Source organism: Narcine bancroftii, chromosome 8 (assembly GCF_036971445.1).
Source record: "Narcine bancroftii isolate sNarBan1 chromosome 8, sNarBan1.hap1, whole genome shotgun sequence".
In the NCBI taxonomy this organism is placed as follows: domain Eukaryota; kingdom Metazoa; phylum Chordata; class Chondrichthyes; order Torpediniformes; family Narcinidae; genus Narcine; species Narcine bancroftii.
Window position 1 is genome coordinate 72,746,033 of NC_091476.1, and position 15,886 is coordinate 72,761,918.

The following is a 15,886-nucleotide window of genomic DNA, read 5'->3' on the forward strand; positions in this document are numbered from 1 at the left end:
GGGCTTTCCCCGGGGGAGGGGTTCTGGTTTCCTCCCACCGTTCGAAACGTACCGGGGATGCCGGTTAACGGGGTGTAAATTGGGCGGCACAGACGCGTGGGCCGAAGTGGCCTGTTACATCCAAATTTAACATTTAGATAGTAGACCAGAACGTGCATGCCACTGCTTCTAAATTCTTAATAACCCCTCACTGCATGCCCAGACGAGGCGATTCCTTTTTACAAGTCCCAACTTACACCCGAGTTTTTTTCCCAAAAGCAGAAATTTGACTTGAGAGTCAGTGGCTTTGACAGGCAACATTCTGCAGACAGGAACTGCACCCAAGTCAAACTTTTTCAGAGACAGCACATTTGCTTCTGCATTGTCAATGCAGAGTGACGAGTCCAAGTCCATGCATCTGCCCGGAGGGTGGGGCATCAACACCGTCCCCAGGAAGGCGAAGCAATGAGACAAGCTCTGCCCACCGAACACGTTGGGCGAGGGAGTCACGCCGGGACTTTTAGAATGTGTGCATCCAGTTCAACAGCAGAAGTGTGACACGATACTCTTAGTCAACGGAAATAGCTCGGAGACGCCCCGCAGCCCAACGAGCCCGGAACACAAGAGAGAGAGAACATTTTCATATCAACTTGCGAACAAACTTTACTGCATTTCACCGTCGGACAAGTGGGGAAAGGACTGTTTGCTTCTCTGTGCACTGGTGAGGACAATATATAGATATTTTTAGCTGCTACGAACAATTATAACTGGGAAGACGATATAATCTACAGCAGTTGCGTGGGACATCTTGTAGAGCTGGGTACTATTCGGCCCATAAGGTCTGTACTTTCTCACCTTGCCGGTTTTTTTCCTGTTAAGGGTGCATTTCGATTCTCAATCGCCTTCGCCCTCCGTTAATCCATAAACACCCCCCCCCCCCTTTCCCTCGTGTTCTTGGGCTGAGATACCAACCCAACGGGTTAAGGGGAAGAGTTTAGAGGGAACTGGTTCACGCAGACAGCGGCTGGAGTGGTTGGACATTGAAGAAGAGTTGGGTCAGGTACCTGGATGGGAGGGGATGGAGGGCTGTGGGCTGGGTGCAGGGAAAATAGCTGTGCTGTGGTCCAATTATTCCATGAAATCTCCCCTTCATCACCCCCCCCCCCCCGGTTCTCCCCTTCAAAACGTTTAACTTCTGCTACGCTGGGTGTATTTTTCGAGCAAGTTGCTTTAAAAAATTCTTATTTGCACTTGATGGAGGAATGAATTTGTTTCTATGGCCTCCTCCTCCTGTTCTTTTGTGGTGTAAACTTCAGCCTGTTTAGGAGTGGATTTCCCGTACTGTAATTGTTGGATGGTTCTCGAACCAAAATATTCTGCATGGGATTTAAACTGGGAGGAGATTTCTGAAGAAGAACTGCCTTGAATGTAACTGGGACGGTTGGGAGAAGATTATTCCATGCTTTAATTGCCTAGGGTTGGGGGTGGGGGGGTTGATTGAATTGCTGTGCCCATCTGTCTTGGAAGATGGCTCTCCAAATTGGGTTTGGTGTATGCTTGATTGGTAGTCTGTTATCGAGCTGGCAGTCTTGTAACAGCAGGTCAGGAGGTGTGCCTTTACAGTCAGAGGATGTTTCTACAGTCCTTGAAGGAGAGCATTCTAAGGAGTTGCGGGAAATCCAGGCGAACAGACATCACTGGCATCCCAACGCCAGTGAATGGCTGTCTGCTCACTGAGGATCCCAGGAGAAAGCAGAAGGTCTTCTGTTTCAATTATTTTTCCACTTGAGTTTATTTGATAAAGAGGGTGCATTTTTCTATAACTGCTACTCCTTGGACTGTTTAACAGCTATATTAGAATGCCACAGGTCCTTCGACCCTCGATGTTGTGCCAACCTGTACCAAAATTAGACTAAACCATTCCCATCTCATAACCCTCTATTTTGCTCACATCTACGTGCCTGTCTCTTAAATGCCCGTAATGTTCCACCAGGCACCCACAACTCTCTGGGTTTTAAAATAAAACTTACCCCAGATGTGTCCTCTAAACTTCCCTCCCTTAACATAGAACAGTACAGGCTCTTTGATCCACAATGTTGTGCTGACCTCTAGACCCTGCCTCCCACATCACCCTCCATAAGCTTATCCAGTCATCCCAAAGTACCAAATTCACCACTGCCTCCACCACTGACCCGGATCATGCATTCCACGCTCCAACCATTCTCTGGGTAAAATAAAACACCTTCCTCTAATATCTCACCCATTACCTTAAAGCCATGCCCTCTTGTATGGAGCAGTGGGGCCCTGGGAAGGAGGCATCGGCCGTCCAGTCTTGCTATTCCTCTTAATATCTTGTATACTGTTACGAGTCCAGAGGACCCCAAAACCCAGCAGCAATAGATATTCACCATGACAAATGGTTACTTAAACAAAAGTTGCTTTTAATTATCTTTAAACATGTGAATAGAATCAAACTTTAACTTATCACTATTAACTTACTTTACCCCCTTCTAATTTTAAGCGCATGTGTATGTAATGTGTGTGTAAGTTCAGAAAAGTTCTTTGGTTCACAGTCCAAACTCGCTCCTCCAAGTTAACCAGTGTCAGGCAATTCTTATACTGGGCACAGATTTAACATTTATAAAGTTCACCGGGCTTTGGTGCTTGAAAGGTCAATCGTTACCGCTCAGGAAGGTTCTTGTCAGTTTTCAGAGAGTGATGTGTTGTTCCAGGACATCCACAACTGATGTACTCCTAGTAGTCACGTCAGTGTCTTGCTGATGAAACATGCCCCTTCAGGGTTCTCCAGGTGATAAATCTCTTTCTTTCAGGTCATCCCAGAGTTCCTTTTTGTTTCCCTTATTCCAAGTGAAACATGAGACAGCCAGTCCTCTCCTCTTCCATGAACCACAAGGACTTCAACCAGGCCATCTTCCAAAAGCTTATCAGCTCGTCCTGTTTCAGAACCAGCAACTTCTGCTGGCTGTAACACTGTCAAGTGATCTCTGTCCCTCTCTCTCTCTCTCTCTGAGAGAAAGCCTGTTTTACTCTCTCTGCTTACAAAACCACATTACCTTCTTACAACAGCAAATTCTCCTTCCATACAGTAGCAGCTCCAGCCTGCTCTTTCATCTGTTGCTTTTGGTAAACAACAACCCATTAGTGAAGTCTCTTGAGCACTCTTCAAAGCTCTTGCAAAAAGGTGTGAGAAGCCACTCAGACTCCAGTATTTCAAATCAGAACTGTTTTTTTTTTAATTTTTATTTTTCACACCATAAATCACATTAGCCATGATATACACTTTTTCTTTTTCACACATATACAGTAAATCAGAACTGTTTTAAAGTGTTTGCATGTGACCTACTCTAACAAACCTTTCCCAATTTATCTCCCAAAAACTTATCTATATACTCTGTCACTCGTGTCTCCTTGTCCTTCTCTCCAAAGAGAACAGATCTCAAGCTATAATGTGGGGGAGTGTGCAAGGAAGAATGGGTGGGTGTAGTCCAACTGTGGTCCCTTGTGACCCTGATCCCTTTAACCGACAGCATGGTTGAGATCCAAGAACTCCATGGATGCCAAACAAGGGAGCTCATCACCGAAGGAGTGGTGCTCCATACTTCACTCCTTTAATTTTTTAGTAGGGGACGGGCCTTGCGCATTAATGATAAATCTGTTGTGAGGTGACTGGAGGTTTCACTGTAATTGCTTTTTTTAGCAGATGGGAGCCTTGGAGGCGAATCCACGGAGTCTCAGTGACTCTGAAGGGACTCCCTTTTGCTGCTCTTCCTTTTGTAATGTAAGGCGGGGGGCAATGCTCATGAAGACTCTCTGTCAGCCTTACAGCAGGAAAAAGTTAAAATATATCAAGTATGTTGCATTTTATGTGACAATCAATAAAAGGAACCTTGAGACTTGTTATGGGATCCCCAATTTCAATTGTAAAGGTTGGAACATTTACATTAATGGACAATCACTCGGGGTCTATTGTGATGGTCAAAACAAGATGAGTTATCTTGAAGTTGGATGGCATTTGGATCGAGTGCCAGATTATCGTGCTCTAGTGTCACCCAGCCCGTCTTTGGATCTACTTTTGTAACTTGCTACCAATTTTTGTCTTTGTTGCCCATTTAAAATTTTTTTTTAAAATCTAGACCTACAGCACAGTAACAGGCACTTTTGGCCCTTGAGCCCACGCTGCCAAATTACACCCAATTGATCTGCTACCCACTCCCCCACTCCCCCCGGTTCATTTTTGAACTGTGGGAGGAAACCGCAGCCTCCCCACCCCCAGGGAAAGCCCATGTACAAACAGCGCGGGATTCAAACCCCAGTCCCAGGGGGTGCAGTGGTGCCGGAGCTCACTGGAGCGCCACTCCAACATCTCAGATGCGCCGTTCCAGGAACCTCACGGGGAGGCTCCGGCCTAACAAAAAATAGCACTGCCCCCACCCCCCGCCCGGTCTCGATCGCTGGCGCTGTAAAGGCCTTCAATCCCCCTGCCCCGTGCCAACCGTGTGAATTGGGATTCAATGTCCTACAGCCAATGAAAGACATTCGATGAGCTAGTTGTTGCCAGACGTGGCCACTTTCATGTGTTTTGTATGGGAATAATGGCTCACATGGGGATCTGACGCTCCTTCCAATGTATTGCATTCAGCTAATGTATGTAATATATTGCATTCAGCTAATTTGTGTAGAAACTGAGGAAGAGGAGGGGGGGTTATGGAATATTCTCGTATTTACGCTCCACTATACCTTTAAAGTGCTAGAGAAATTCACGCAGCTTCCATAGGAACGTGACCTGTTGAGTTTCCCCTGCACATTTGTGTATGGCGCTGAACCCCAGCAAACTTTCTTCCTCAACTTATAAATTGGGTTACTTTGCAATACAGGAAGTGTAGGCAGCAGGCAGAAGCAATCAAACACTCTCAGTTAGGCCAACAAGCGTCGCATTTTTTAGTGGGGTGGGAAGCTTTGAACATCTAGAATCTGAGGCAAGTCGCAGTGAACATTTGGCCCATTCTCTGTGACTGTTCCTTTCTCAAATGCAGTAGATATCCGGCATCTATGGGGATTAGTAGGTGCCGGATAAGTGAATTTTCCAGTTGCCTGAGGTCATACGGTGCATGACTGGTGAACTAACAATTTTAAACATCTGCATTTTTAACCTATTTATTTTCTGCAATTTTTTTTGCCGATTTCTTGAATTCCGGGCCACAGCATATTTGGGGGGAGGGGGGGAGCAGTACAGAAGAAACCAACTAAGCTTGACTGCTTCACAGGAAAGGGAGCCCGTAAACTTTGAGCAGAGCCCTGAGGAGGCCACAGCCAAAAAAAAAGGTTGAGATTGGCTGGGTTGGCGCAACACTCTTAACAGCACCAGTGACCCGGGTTCGAATCCAGTGCTGCCTGCAAGGAGGTTGTACGTTCTTCCCCGTATCTGTCTAGGTTTCCTCCAGGTGCTCCGGTTTCCTCCCATCCTTCAAAATTGTACGGTTGTAGGTTGATTGGGGTATTTTGGCGGCATGGGCGTGTGGGCACGAAGGCCGCTGTGTGTCTAAACATGCCACAGAAATGCTGGAGGAACTTGTATATATAAAGATATATACAATGGCATCACGAGGGGGGTGCGGACCACCCCAGGTGACACCATTGGGGGGGGGTGGCGACACCAAAATGACTCTCTATAAAATGTTTGTGCAGTGTTTCAGTAAAAATTTATTATTTTTTAATATAAAATATCGCTGTCGTTAGTTATAACAACAAAAACATATTTTGTAAGCCCAGCTTCCATATTGGCTAAAACTCGATGCTCATTTGCTTTTTGAACCTTCAGAGTTGTTGTCATTACCCAACGACAACGATGCTTCAAACCGCGTAGTTCCGTCTGCCCGCGAAAACAAGCAAGCGCTGTTGTTTTCATTGCTGCCGGGGTTTTTACAGTCGCTGCTTTTGTCAAATTTTCTGGTATTTTAGCTACAATATTGTGGGAATTCGTATTTGTGGACCTCAATCAATAACCTTTTTTGAGAATGAAATCATACACTGTTGTAATTTTAATTTGGCCAGTTGTTTATCTCACTTCTATTGCCATTATTTTCAGTGACCCACAGGAAATATAGGTAACATTAGTGCAAAAAACATTACTAAGGATTCTGAGTTGTCTGTTACAGAGGGAGGTCCATGGGGGAGGGGGATGGTGGGGTGACACCAATCCTAGTGATGCCACTGGATATGTTACCAACGTTTTGGGCCCTGATTGGTGCATTAGATTTTTAAAAGTTTTAAAAAATTTATCTTCAATCATTGCCTTCTGATTATCAGTCTTTCCATTTAGTTTAAAACTACTCCCTTTGAGCTTTAAGCATTTTTTTTCATAATTTTGTAAAATTTAAATGAGGGGGATAAGGTTGTGCTGAAGACGCGCTGCTGCTATGTTTACCTCACCAAAGGTTTCTGGTTGGAGTGCATAAGTTATGTGAGTCAGGAGGTAATCTGCGGTTAATTATTACACCAACAAAACCAATCCTTCAGACAGAAAGGTAAAAAGGGCATTCTATTCATCCTGGTGAACAGCAGCCGACATAATGAGAAATGTCCCAGCGAGAATTCCATGAGAAATAGTCCTCTCGGCTGAAACCTATTCCGCGAGAGGCACCTGAGTTGGAGAAAGGAATGGAGACTGTCTGTCAATAAGATTTAAACAGATCTGAAGTCTACATTCCATCTGTGACCTTTCACCTCCTTGGCATTTTACCTGCCTACCTGTTTCAAAACGAGTCAAAGACTCTAGGAGAAGAGCATTCCAAAGATAATGATGGCCCCTCCACCTCATTCTCCTCTTTTACCTCCATATCCCTAATCCTTTAATATCCAGCAGCCAGTCAGAGCTTTGAATGCAATCAGCGGCCGAACTGGCACAGAGCCAGGGAAATGCAGTTGGCATGGCGATCAGCCTTTATGGTGCCAGCGATCAGGGCATGGGGTTGAAATCCCGCGCTGTCTGCAAGGAGTTTGTACCTTCTCCCCGTGTCTGCACGGGGTTTCCCCTCGAGGGGCTCCAGTTTCCCCCCCCCCCCACCATTCAAAACGTAGAGGTTAATGGGATGTAAATTGGGCGGTGTGGACTCGTGGGCCGAAATGCTGTCTGTCTAAATTTTAAAACATTTAAGAATCATGTACACAACAATACACACAAAAAGGCTTTCCTTTCTTTGTCCTGTAAAGGCAGACAAAGAGGTACCAACAACAAAAATTGCCTCCAAGGCAGAATTGGAAGCAAAAGTGAGTATAAACACAAAAAGCTGGTGAAACTCAGCAGGTCAAACAGTGTCCTTCATGCGGCAAAGATAAATCTACTGTTATGAGCCCAGATGACCCCAAAGCCCAGCAGCAATAGAAATTCACCAAGACAATGGCTACTTAAACAAAAGTTGCTTTAAATTTTATTTAAACAAGATCAAACTTTAACTTATTACTATTAACTTGACTTAACCCCCTTCTAATTCTAAGCGCATGTGTACGTAATGTGTTTATGTTCAGGAAAGTTCTTTGTTTCACAGTCCAATCATTCACTTCTCACTCTACCAAGTGGTATCAGGCAATTCTTATACTGTGCACAGAATTTAATGTTTCTGAATCTTCATCAGGCTCTGGTGCTTAAAATTAAATGGTGACCGCTCAGGAAAGTTCTCGTTGGTTTCAGGAAGATACTTGTGACTCGTTGGACACACACACAAACTGATTTCCTCCAATCAGTGTCTTGCTGAAGAAACTTGCTCCCTCGTGAGTTTTCCAAATGATAACCTCTTTTCTAGGTCACCACAGAGTTCTCCTTGTTTCCCTTATTTCTCTATAGCCAGACATTTCCTCTTCTAAGGACCACAAGGATTTTTAAACAGGCTGAACTCCGAACTCACAACCCATCTTCAAAATGGGGTTGTCATTTTGCAGCCTCTCTGCTTGTAAAAACCAAATCACCTCTCCCAAGGCTCCAAATGCACACCTTGAAAGATCTTATCAGTACTTGAGCCTGGACTCTGTTCCAATTGCAGTTCCAATTGCAGTTCCATTGTCTCTGCAAAGTCACCGGAGCCTCAGCGTTCATCTTCAGCAAAGCTCTTGCATTTTAAATGAGATGTCTTTTCTGAAGTATTACTGTCAGTTTGTAGTGACCTACACTGAACCCCCACCATCTATCTCTTTTAAAGACATATTTATTCATAACCATACTAATATAACCTTTAACAATATGGAACCAACGTTTCGGGCTTGAGCCCAAACAAAATGGTGGGAGGTGGGGAGGGGCAGGGGGAGAAACGCGGTCCCACAGGCAGGATTTAACAGGTGGATAAGGGAGGGAAGGCACTGCGGAAAGCAGCGGAGGGGGGATGGCTTTTTGAATGGAGAGGGAAGGGAATGGAGAGCTGGAGGAAAGAAGACTGAGGGATGGGGTAGAGAGGGAGAATGGAGAGTGGGCTAGCAGAAACCAGAGAAATTGATGTTGATGCCGACTGGTCAGAGAACGCCCAGGCAGAAAACCAAGTGTTGTTCCTCCAATTTACTGATAGTCTTGGTTATATTGGGTCAGCACAGCATTGTGGGCTGAATGGCCAGTACAGTGCTGAATGTTCTATGATTGAGAGGTATTTAGCAAGCCATGGGGCCTCTTTCTGGCACAGTGTATCAGAGAGCTTTCTTCTTGGATCAATGTGCAATTTAAGAAGAGAATCATCCAATTTACACTTAAGAAAATTATTGGAAATAATTATGTGAAGAAAGTATGATGAAAATTATTAATGTTAGATAAAGATTAGTTCAATATAATTGTTTATATCAATTATATTTCTCTCCTTAAAAATTAAATAAGTTGAATTTAACATTGTCTGATTTATGTTTTAGATGTGACCAGGAAATTGGTTCCTTTTTTCACTCAACTTGGGAGTGTTTTAAGGTAACGCCTTTCCAGTTATAAGTTAAACAATTTTTGGAGAGAATACTCCCACAGGTCCGATGTTCTTTTTGTTGGATAATATTAAAGTGGTTAGGATTAAATTATCAAATTGAATTTTGACAATTAGCTTTAGCTGTTTCTAGGAAATGCACAGCCATTACTTGGAAATCAGATACGGACTTGAGGATGGGGGAGGTGCGGGATTGCGTTTGTGCATTCCACTTGAAAAAATAATATAATTTACGTAATAAATATCTTTTTTTTCTTGAAAGTACGGAGCCCATATTTACAACATATCGGTTGAAGGTATTAGAGACCCTTGAAGGCCCATCCCGCTGGTAACCCTTAACTTTGTTATTATATGTATTGAATTAATAATTTTTATTGACATTCTCCTGTTTCTTTTATATTATGATTAGTGGGTGGGAGGTATGAGAGGGGGATTTTGTTTTCCTTTTCATGGAATACATGTGATATATATATATACAATTTAAAAGAAGCTCGCACTGTGATGGGTTATATTATTGTTACGAGCCCAGAGGACCCCAAAACCCAGCAGCAATAGAAATTCACCAAGACAATGGCTAATTAAACAAAAGTTGCTTTTAATTATCTTTAAACATGAAAATAGAATCACACTTTAACATTATTATTAACTTAACTTAACCCCCTTCTAATTCCAAGTGCACATGTGTGTAATGGGTGTGTAAGTTCAGAAAAGTTCTTTGGTTCACAGTCCAATCTCACTTCTCATTCCTCCAAGTTCACTGGTTGCAGGAAATTCTTATCCTGTGCACATAATTTAACATTTATAAAGTTCACCAGGCTTTGGTGCTCAAAAGGTAGATGGTTACCGCTCAGGAAGGTTCTTGTAGGTTTTGTAGAGAGAGATTTGTTGTTCCTTTTTAATCAGCCACTTCAGTGTCTTGCTGACGAAACTTGCCCCCTCAGGGTTCTCCAGATGATAACCTCTTTCTTTCAGGTCACTACAGAGTTCCTTTCTGTTTCACTTATTCCAAGTGAAACATAAGACAGCCAGTCCTCTCCTCTTGCATGAACCACGAGGGCTTTGACCAGGCCATCTTCCCAATGCTTGCCATCTTGTCCTGTTTCAGTTCCAGCAACTTCTGTTGGCTGTAACACTGTCAAGTGATCTCTGCTTCTCTCTCTCTCTCTCACACACACACACACACACACACACACACACACACACACACACACACACACACACACACACTCTCTGAGCCTGTTTTACTTTCTCTGCTTGCAAAACTACATGACCCCCTTACAACAGCTAGCACTCCTTCCAGACATCAGCGGCTCCAACATGCTCTTTCATCTGTTGCCTTGATAAACAATAATCCATTAGTGACGTCTCTTGAGCACTCTTCAAAGCTCTTGCAAAAAGGTACGAGAAGCCACTACATCTCCAGTATTTCAAATAAGATCTGTTTAAAAGTGTTTGATTGTGACCTACTCTAACAAACCTTTCCCAATTTGTCTCCCAGAAACATTTCTCGATACTCACATTATATATAAATATGTTTTTAAAAGCGATAGATTGAGTGTAGGTTACCACAAACAGAGTAATCCTTCACATCCCATTTAAAAATGCAAGAGCTTGGCTGAAGCCAGTCATGCAAGCGCCCGTGGCTTTGAAAAAGACAATGGGACTGTTTTGGAAGGAACTTCAAAACTAGGTGCAAATGGAGCAGAAAGTTGATCACAGATCAGGCAGAGGCCTGATAAGATCTTTCAGAGACTGGGTCTGGAGCCCTGCAAGAAGGTCATGTGGATTTGTAAGCACAGAGAGAGAAAAGACCAGACTGGCTTTCTCTAAGAGAGAGAGAGAGAGAGAGAGAGAGAGAGAGAATTCAGTTGGAGTTCTGCAGAGCCTTTTTGTGACTGTAGCATGGCCAGCTGGCAGGCTTGTTGAAGACCCAATTTTGGCAGATGGGTTGCGAGTTCTAAGTTCAGCCTGTTGAAAACAAGGGTTTTCATACAAGAGGAAATGTGCACACGTGGTCCATACAAGAGGAAATGGCTGGCTAGAATATTTCACCTGAATTAAGGGAAACAAGAGGAACTCTGTGATGACCTGGAAAACCCAAGTTTCTTCGAGAAGACACTGAAGTGGCTGATCGGAGGGAATCAGTTTGTGTGTGTGTCCAACGAGCAATGAATCTCTCTCAGAAACCAACGAGAACTTTCCTGAGTGGTAACCAATTACCTTTAAGCACCAGAAGATTGGTGAAAATTCAGAAATGTCAAATTCTGTGCCCAGTATAAGAATTGCTTGATACTGGTAAACTTGGAGGAGTGAGATTGGACTGTGAACCAAAGAATTTTCCTGAACTTATACACATTACATACACATGTGGTTAGAATTAGAAGGGGGTTAAGTTAATAGTAATAAGTTAAAGTTTGATCCTGTTTCTATGTTTGAAGAAAATTTAAAAATAACTTTTATTTAAGTAACCATTTGTCTTGGTGGATTTCTATTGCTGCTAGGTTTTGGGGTCCTCTGGGTCCATAACAGTGTAAAGTCCAGGCACAATGTTTTTTTCTGTGTCCTTGTTAGAGCACAGAAAATCGCCCCCACTTTTATTAAAATTGGTTATCATGGGGACTTTATAATCAGCAAGGAAGTAGTTTCAACAGGACATCCTGGTGACAGGGATAGCAAACATGATAGGAGGTGGCCATGGGAGGTCACGTGACCACGGTCGCAAAGCGGGGAGAGCCGCAGAGAGAGTCCCAGGGCTGTTTTGAAACCAAGAGACTTGGCAGGCATGGGAGCGGATTGGACTCGATAGAAGGGTCATGTTGGCCCGTTTCTATTTCCAGAAACTGCTCGCTGTGGACAGTCCAAAATTTCAACTGTCGCACTTGCCAAAAAAAAGTCCACTGAGCAGAGACACAAATAGTTACAGAAACTCAACCATTCTATGGGCAGTCCAGCTGCTATCTTGGTTCCTCATGCGCCACAACAGGATATTGTGGCCTGTCAGTTTGATTAAATTGACAATTATTCTGGGAACTCTCGCTTTGTTGCCAAGGGTCCCCTGAATGACTTGTCTTTTCCCCCTTCCCCCTGAAGATGGGGGCTCTCGCCGTTCCCACCCAGCTTGTGGACTGCTTTTCAGATTTCAGATTTGTTGTCAGAGTACAGTCATGACATTCCATTCAACTCTGAGATTCTTCCTCCTGCGGGCAAGGCAGAGTTACCACTTACTGGTCATGCAAAAAAAACTGCGCTCAACATACACCCATAAACAAATAAAGAACTGTAAATAGATAGTGAATGTAAACAAACTGACTGTGTAATACAGAGAGAACAAAGAAAATCAATTAAGTGCAAGTCCTTAAATGAGTCCCTGATTGAGTTTGTCGTTGAAGAGTCTGATGGTGGAGGGGTAGGACTATTCCTGAACCTGGTGGTGCGAGTCTTGTGGCACCGATACCTCTTTCCTAATGGCAGCAGCGAGAACAGAGCATGTGCTGGGTTATGCGGATCCTTGATGATCGCTGCTGCTCTCCGACGGCAGCGTTCCCTGTCGATGTTCATGATGGTGGGGAGGGTTTTACCCGTGGTGTCCTGGGCTATGTCCAAGAAAACATGGAGGGCTTTATGCTTAGGGGTATTGGTGTTCCCGTACCAGACCGTGATGCAGCCAATCAGTGCACTTTCCACTGCACCTCTGTAGAAGGTTCCCAGGGCTTTTGGTGTTACACTGAACCTTGACCACATCACAACTCCATCTAACCATCCAGACACCCCTCCCCCTCCCTTGGTTCCAGCACCCGTGGATCCCATGACCTGTATGGGACCACCTTCACAGAGCCATTCAACCAACCTGGCTTGGAGTGGAGCAGCCTTTCCCTCCCCCCACCTCCAAGACCTGACCGCAGAACAGGAATGCCCTAGTTTTAGTGAGACCTTGTCACTGAGAAACGCAAGAACAAGGAGCAGGAGGCAATCACCTGTGAGGCTTCTCCGACATGGAAAACATTTGGTTAGGCTGCTCTTGGGGTGTCACGTATGTTAGGTCTGCTTTGTTCATGAATGAGTGAGTCAGACACCAGACTAAGTCGAAATCAAGGTTCTTTGTTCTTTATTACCGGATTGTAACACTTGCAACTAACAGTGTTAGTTGGAGAAGGCGCATTCTGCCGTTATCAGCAAGTGGTGTTTTTTTATACCTCAGGATACGTACTTAGTAAATTATCATACCATGACATTGTCCAATGAATAAACTGTTGCTACCCTTCTCTGTTAGTCTGCTGCTCATCATTCTTGTTAGTGCAAAGCTTATCTTGAGTGTACAAGGTCACACTGTTACTCCTTAGTACTGGGTGACTCCTTCTCCGGTCCCATCTCATGATGTTTTTACCTTACAATCCCTCCTTTGTCCTCTTTAGAGGACAATCTTGCCCTGACTACGCTACCACCACGTTACATTAGTTCGCCTACTATTGCCAAGCTCTATACGGGTTCTGTTCAAGGGGTTGTTCGGCTGGTGGGCGAGGGCTCCCCTCAACCCTCTTTAGCGTATACCCCCCATCCGTTTCCCCGATCCCATTGCCCGTTTACAAGTTTCATCCCTATTTGCCCCCAAGCAAATAACTAGCTAACCCCCCAAACATTAGTAAGTACCCAAGTTAACATTTGTGCTACAATCTATTTTATAATCCCTCCTCCTCATCACATTCTCCATCAGACTCCGGATCGATCTCAGCAATTTTTGACGCCTCCTGTGACGTGAGAAAGTCCCGCTCCGTAGCTTGTAGAGCTTGATATTTTGGAGGCAGCTCATCGCGGTTGGCAAAGGCTCTCTCAATGGTCCTCATGACCAACGTTCGACTGCATGGAATACAACAACAGCCACAAGTGATAAAAATGGATACAGAAATGAACAATCCTAGGAAAAGTTGTCCCAACATTGTGCCCCATTTCCCAAACACTCCATGTAACCAGGACAAAACAGGGTTAGAGACTCCAGATTGGGCTTTTAATTCCTTCGCCAATGCCTTAAGTTTTGTCAGCCCCTTAGTGAGTGACCCATCTGGCCCTGTGTTATTAGAGATAGAAGTGCAGCATAGATCGAACTGGAAGGTGCTATCCTTGTCTTTATCTATCTTCAGAATAACTTTGGCCCCGCATGGATCCGAACTACTCTGTTGGCTTGTTTGGCAACCCATCAACAGGAATGCCCATAGGGCCCTCGGCATTGTCCACATGAGTCTCATCATATTTTCCAATACTCGCTACTTGTTGTTTTGCCTTGGAGCAAAAGGCAAAATGATGCCAATTATTATCCCCTGGTTTGTCAATTCTTACCGACCTATCTGTCACGGCGGTAACAGTGTATGGTCCAGTCCATCTAATTTCAGTCCAATGTACTTTCCCTGGTTTACGGATATACACCAGGTCTCCCTCCTTCACTGGAACTCCTTCAGTGTCCGGGTTCTCCTTATTTGCATTCGCCACCTGTTGTGAGACTAAAGCAACCATATTACCCAGCATCTGCATATAATGGTCCAATTCCACTTCCCTTTCTTCCCACAACTTTACCCAGGCTGGATCAGTCTTTGGACCGGGCATGGGTCGACCCGTTAGAATCTCGTGCGGTGACAGGAAGGTATCTTTGGCCTTCTCTTGTCGCATAGACATCAGTACTAATGGCAATGCCTCGACCCAATTCAACCTGGTCCCACCCAAAACCTTACCTAATTTGGATTTTATCGTCCTGTTTGCCCTTTCTACTAGCCCCTGGCTCTCAGGCCTGCCGAAACGGTGTTTGATCCCTAAGTATTCTTCAACCTGTCGAATCAGCTCATTCTTAAAGTGAGACCCATTATCAGAGCATATCCTGCTGGGGACTCCGTAGCGGGGTATTAACTCTCGCGTCAGCCAGCCTATTACACTATCCGCATCCTCCCTCTTCATTGGGACAGCCTCCACCCACCGTGAGAACCTATCCACCGCCACTAAGAGATATCGGTATCCTTCCTTTGTCTTAAGGTCAGTACCCATATCTGTATAGTCAATATAGATCTCTTTCCATGGGGCTGTCGGTACTGGAAATCGTAAAAGCGGGTGGGGTAAGGTGATCCTTTGGTTATGCCCATTGCAGATAGTACATTCAGCTCTAAAGTTGTCAATGTGCTCACGTAAGTGGGGATTCCACCAATGTTGTTTAAGCGTATTATAAGTTTTGGTGGCGCTAATGTGAGTCGGCCCATGTGCTTCTTCAAATAATAGCGAAAGTAATTGGCAGGGGGCAACTATCGTACCTATTGGGGAGCGCCAGACATGTACTGTCCGATTGTCATAGATGATCTCCTGTCGCGTAGCACCGCGTTTCATCCATTCCTCTTTCTCACTTGGGCTAGCTTTTTCCTGTATTTCTATCAGGTGCTCAATATTCAGTGGGGGTCCCTCTCCCTCCTTTTCTGTGTGGTCACTCAACTTGCTACAATTTTCCCTATTCTCCAATTCCTCTTTCTTGCTATGGGACCTCAAAATCATCCCCTGTATAGGTTCATGATGACCAGTAACCTGTTTGGCTGCCCTGTCAGCCGCCGTGTTTCCCTTATCCCAGAGAATCCTATTGTAGATAATGTTTTGCCCAAATATGTGCTTCCTGGGGGCTGTTTAATCACGGTCGTAACTGCTGCCCCTGTGTCAATCATAAATTCTTTTTCTCCATTTACCGTCCCCCAAATTTTCGGAGGCTCCCAGGGAGGCGTGATTTTTGATTCTCCAGGGCCCTGTCAATAATCAAATTCAGCACCTTCCCTAATATCGTCATCACACTGGGGTGCCTGGACTTGTTGATCACTCTGCCATCCCCCAATTTTCTGGGGCCGATCAATGTGTCCACCCCTACCCCTTGCTTGTCCTCTTAAATTTCCTCCTCTTCCTCTATAGCCTCTAATAGAGGGTAA

The 15,886-nt window shown here is 44.5% G+C and overlaps 1 protein-coding gene across 7 annotated transcripts in view; it reads left to right on the forward strand.

Moving 5' to 3' along the window:
- Nucleotides 1-425: 425 nt before the first annotated feature.
- Nucleotides 426-15,886, forward strand: part of LOC138740842 (fermitin family homolog 3-like) — a 52,509-nt gene continuing 37,048 nt past the window's right edge. The window contains exons 1-3 of one of the 7 annotated variants that reach the window (XM_069894040.1): nucleotides 426-700; nucleotides 8,884-8,935; nucleotides 9,208-9,273. The gene's annotated coding sequence lies outside the window, so the exon portion shown is untranslated. The other 6 variants (XM_069894041.1, XM_069894044.1, XM_069894042.1 and 3 more) reach the window with 6 other exon arrangements.